The sequence below is a fragment of the Eretmochelys imbricata genome, chromosome 2, assembly GCF_965152235.1.
Source record: "Eretmochelys imbricata isolate rEreImb1 chromosome 2, rEreImb1.hap1, whole genome shotgun sequence".
Lineage (NCBI taxonomy): Eukaryota > Metazoa > Chordata > Testudines > Cheloniidae > Eretmochelys > Eretmochelys imbricata.
The window spans coordinates 103,259,774-103,265,756 of NC_135573.1; positions in this window are offsets into that span (position 1 = coordinate 103,259,774).

A 5,983-nucleotide genomic window follows, 5' to 3' on the forward strand; every position below is an offset into this window, starting at 1 on the left:
AACCCCAGATGCCAACACCTTAGTTAATGCTAGGATAGGTTGGAGCTGTAAACAGGCCCACACTTTATGTGCAAGGCCCATCTTGACTTCTTCCTCAGCCAAAGCTCTGAACATTTTAACTCTGTAACCTTTTCATCACCAGTCCTAGGGTGACTTCACTTGTGACACTGACAAATGAGTACAGTTTCTGTCCTGTTAACGAATGATTCTGGTTACATTGTATCTTTATGCAATGTAATACAATCCCCTGCTTCAATGCAAATGTCACATGAAAAATAGCTGAGTTGAACTAATAAAGGAGAACATGTACTCAAAATGTGAATTAATAAAGGTGAACATAAAGCCAAATGGAAATTTAGAGACAGGTGAAGTTAAACAAAAAATGAAAGACATTCATGACTTCAAATTATAGGTTGAAAATATTTAGTGCTGTAACTGTGGGGAGGCAAAATCTATGAAGTCTGAACTCTACTGTGTTTGACATTCTTCACACAGTGCTCCTTGGGCCCTGTTCAACCTTCTCCCCATCTTCCACCAAGTTCAGCCTGTCTTGTAAATTAAACAAGAAGACAATGCTATAAAATAACATATAAAATGAATCTTCTGTCAGGCCAGCATTCCTGTGTCTCTTTAGCTACATTGTCATTACATGCTCATTCTCCAGATGCAGTGTGAATCAAGAGGAACAATTTTCCTAAATCTATGTAGGTCCTTATGGCTGCCATCTGAGTGCCTCACAACCATTAAAAGATTTTTTCCTCAGAACACCCCCATCAGGTAGGGAAATATTATCCTCATATTACAAATGGGAAAACTAAGATACAGGTAAATTAAGTGACTTTCCCATGGTCAGACAAGGAGTGGCTGAGGTTGGAACTGAACGCAATCCTCTTAAGGCTTAGCCTCTCTACTACCCCACCCTTTGTACCCAGGATGTATATACATCCCGCAATCTGTAAAATATTGTTTTCCAATAATCCAGGTTCGCTATTCAGCGGCTCTTTAGCAGTTTTAATGTAGTGTTGAGGCACATAACTTGGGCTCCATTTATTCCCTCATATGAACATCAAAAATACTTCGAGACTGGATGTAATATTCTGTTAACATGCAATAATGTAACTAAAGAAAAATTTACTGGATTGAATTCTCCACTTACTTACACTTGCATAGGTCAGCTTTAACTTCACTAAGACAAAGTGCTTACACCATTATAAAAGTGGTGTAAGTGGGAACAGAATCAGACCCACCAAGTTTAAAAAATGCTTGTGGATACAAAGAGGCTACCAAGTTGTGCAAGGCTGCTGGGATGTTGATATTTTCAGTGATACCTCTCTAGGAAGGGGAGGGTATGAAAGTGGTTTATAAAATCCATTAATAGTGTGGGAAGTGTTGTTTACCCCTCCACATACCACAAGAAATAGGGGTCACCTGATTAAATTAATAGGCAGCAGGTTTAAAACAAACAAAAAGAAGTACTTCTTCACACAACGCACAGTCAACCTGTGGACCTCGTTGCCAGGGGATGTTGTGAAGGCCAAAACTACAACTGGGTTCAAAAAAGAATTAGATACATTCATGGAGGGTAGGTCCATCAATGGCTATTAGCCATTGCTATTAACCCATTAGCCATTAACCCCATGCTCCGGGTCCCTAATACTCTAACTGCCAGAAGCTGGGTGACGGGGGATTGATCTCTTGATATTTTCCTGTTCTGTTCATTTCCTCGGAAGCCTCTGGCACTAGCCACTGTCAGAGTCTGGATACTGGGCTGTATGGAGCATTGGTTTGACCCACTCTGGCCATCCTTATATTCTTGTGAAGGACAGTACATTTTACCTATGAGAGACACTGCAGCCTTAGGCCCTGAGCCTGCATCAACCTTTAAGTCCATGCAGAGTCCCATTGATAGCAATGGGAATCCTCACACAAGGCAAGAGTGCATGCTTAGTGGATCCCAGTGCAGCGACCAGAGGAGTTTTTTTGTTTTGCTATGTGAAGGGAGCATTGATGGGGAAGGGTGACGGGAAAATTGAAATATCTAACTGGCAGCCCTAAATGCTAAAATATTTATCTATTCACAGAATCGGTACAGAACAGGCAGCAATAGTGAAAGATTCTCTGCAAATGTGCCTGAACCCTTTCATTAAAGCATCATCTCTAAGGCTCCGAGGGTTGTTCTGTTTCCATTCAATCCTGTGAATTTCTGCTGAAACTGTCAACAAAGAACCGAGTGTGATAGTGTTTTTTTGTTATAGTCAACCCTGGCCCACGAGGAAGTGAACTGAGACCACCAAATTCATCCCACCCTGCATTTGTCATTGATTTTAGCCCATGTCAGGTGTTGCTCATATAAAGTCATGCTAGTGTGACAGTGAACATACGCTGTTAGTGTGCAGTAATTGTCCTTTAGCTCCTGGTTGGCTGGATTTATTGTCTAAAACAATCATACTGCAACAGAGGAAAAAGCAAATAAAATGTTTATGAATGGGACAAATCTCCCTTCATCTTTAAATATTGAGACGGCTTCATGATCTAGATGGCAAAAAATGACCTAAAAATGTGTGTGTTTACTTTGGGTTTGGCCAAGATATGATTTTCACCAAAAGCTTTCCTGAGCCAAAAACCGCAACATATGAGTCAAAGCGGATAATAGATACATACATCTCTGAGGTCATCAGGGCTTGAATTATTGAACAGGTTTCTGAGGCTCTTCTGGGCAGACATCTGGACAATAGCTTGCCAGTAGCACCTCCTTCTTCTAACATATACTACACATCCAAACGTGGACAACACAGCATTATAAACCAAATGAAATAAATCATAGTGCTTCTAAAGATTGCCCTCTTCTCCACTTCCTGCCTCGTAAAAACTAAACAATGAACACACAGCTCTTCTGAGTTTTCTGTTTGACAAATAACTGTGTCATGTCCTCCAAAGATAAACCAAACTTCAGACTCTAATCAGTCACCTTAGAGGAAGTGTATCTTCGTGTGGAAAAGCATATTTTCCATAATAACTGTTAAAAACGAACACTGTCCAATTAATGTTTTAACAGCTCCAAACCTGTTATGTACAGAAAGTCATTTGAAAGATCTAGCTGATAAAGAAATAAATCTGTCAAATGCCATATTTCCAGTGCACATGTATGTAAGATGCCACAGAAAACTGACCCAATATAGGACTGATCTTGCATGGTGCTGAGTACTTACAACTCCAACCAAGGCCCTGGTCCGGTAAAGCACTTAAGCATGTACTCAACTTTAATGATAAGAGTAGCCCTGTGGTCAACAGTGGGACTACTCATGTAGTTAAAGCAAGCACTTGTTCTTGTTTGGGTCAGGGCCAGGTTTTTGACTCATTTGGGAGGTTACACTAATCAGCACTTCAATTCATGTTAAACAGCTATATGTACCAAACCGTAGCTTCAAACACATTACACAAGGGAACACCCCTCCTTGAAGGAATACACCTGCTTCAATTATTTTTGTGTTTGTCAAGGGAATGTGTGTAAGGGAAGTCTACTATATTTTTGTGTTATATACCTACGTGGTAAAAGCATTCTTGACTTCCTTGCCAAGTCAAGAGCCAGTATGAACATCATCCTTTGCTATTCTTATATGCACCTCCAACTGACCCTCCTCCCATTAAAAATATAAAAGATTTAGACAACAGGATTAAAATAAAGGATTAAAGAATATATAGAATGTCACACCTGCTGCACTTGTGAATTATTGGTCTCTTAAACTTCTATAACCCAACACTGTCAGTGATATCCTTTATTTACCCTTAAGGCGCTTGGCAGCTGCTAAATGGCTGTCTATGGCAGTTTGGTGGAAACAATAATAATACTTTATAAATCAATGAAAATGAAGTTTTTGCTGTGATAATCTGATATGGATTTGCTAACATTTGTATGAAATTCAATTCTGTTTGATTGCATCAGCATATGTTTCATTTCTTCCAGCACTATTGATTTGGAAGGTTCTTATCCATATGTCTAAATTATTTCTGTTACATCTTTGTATTACTGTTTGGAAATAACCTGAATCAGCTGAAGCCATTTATTCAATTTTCAGCCTTTTTAAAATCTGGTTAGTCAACTAATGTAATCTGGCTTGTATTTTTGATAGCCAAAAAGTATTCTAAAAAACATCTCCTGTATCATAGCAATACTTAGCTAAGCTTACTCTGTAGTTAAAGGTGTGTCAGTATTTCCAGCATGAACCATTGACATACAAAGCCAAATTTTAAAATGGAGGCACAAGAGTTGTGCCAACCAATATGCTCACATGGCTACATAAACCAACCTTTGTATGCATACATAACTACCACTTTTAACATTCAGCTATATAATATGCATATACAAATAGCTGCTTTTAGCCTGATTTTCAGACATCCTGAGCATCTGTGTTTCCTATCACCTTCCCTGGTAGTAAGTCCTTGTAGGTGTGTGCTTGGCAGCTTGATAGACACTCTAAGAAGTACAGTGAAGACCCCAGGACAGGCAGGCAGAAGAGCTATCTAATGGCCATAGACAGAGCTGGCTGCAAACATTTAGATGGAAACATTTTCTGTTGGAGAATGTAGTCCTTGCAAAATCTAAACACTTTGCAAAACTGTGTTTATTTTGCCAAGTGTTATCTGGCAGACTGTTATTTGCCAAATGTTATCTGGAAAATTTTCTCAATTTTGCCAAGTGTTATTTGGTTATTTCATTTGGGAGAAAAACTTGAGGGGGAAATCTAACATTTTCAGAATTGGTTGTTTTGACATTTTCAGAACAAAATATTTTGATATTTCATTTTGAAATTACTTATTTTCTATTTTTCATTTAATGTTATTTATACTATAAAATAAAAAAAGATGAAAATGAAACATTTTGATCAAACCAAAACTAAATGTCTTCAGAATTTTCTTTCTGAGAATTTCAAATGTAAAAATCTCAAAAAGCTTCAAAACAGAATTTTCATCCTCCACACAGTTCTAGCCGAAAGCAAAGATAGCCGCAGACTGTGACTTGTTGATAAAGCTATGGTAGCTTCTTTCTGTCTGCACACATTTGGCACCCTGATTGTCTATTATCATCATCTAGGGTGCAGCTTGTCTCCTGTCACAAATACGCTTAAAATGTGCTGCAAGTGACAGCTCGATGTGGAAAGTGGAGCCATGGAGATTCAGCATTTCTGACCAAACAAATCCTCTGTGTGTGCATGAGACATGTTGATAGAGAAACTCCTGAGTTAAGTTTCCTTGCCAGTTTAATATCATGGTCGTAAATTGATCTACATAGTTTCTGAGTAAGAAGAATTGTTCCAGTTTGTTGGATTAAAGGCAGAACAGCTCAACATAGTTTGCATCTGCTTAACTTGCCACTACCTTCTAGCTACTTTTGCACTCTACAAGATCAAATCCTAATCTTAGACAAAGAACAAGGAACTAATCTAGTGAGGTGTTGGTCAGTGGGCCTAAAGGGCACTTACCAATTTGCAGGATCATGTCCTAAGTAGTTTAAAATTTGTCTCCATAGGAATTTACATATAACTGACCTAACCATGATTCCCATGCAAGGGCCAAATTCTCCTCTTGAATGCTCAAGTATGGCTCCCTCCCCATGCTGACAGATGTCATTAGGAATTTGTGTGCACACATGTTGAGTGTCAGCACCAGAAATTCTCTGATTTTGATACATTTAGTTTCTTTTTATTTAAAAAAAAGTTCCCACAAAAATAAACTGCTTAAATTAACTTTAAATTTAACAAAAGACAGGAAAGTCAGAACAAAGGGCAGAATCTCTCCCACATCAATGGTACATCAAAATAGCTGATTTTTCTGAAATCCCTGCAACATCCAAAAACAGCAGGTTTAGTTAAAACCAGAGTTTTATTTTCAGCTCTGAATTCCATGATTGTTCAAGCCAAAATCTTAACATTATTTTTAATGGAGGCTGGTCAAGTTATTAATTCTGACTGCATTATATAAGCTC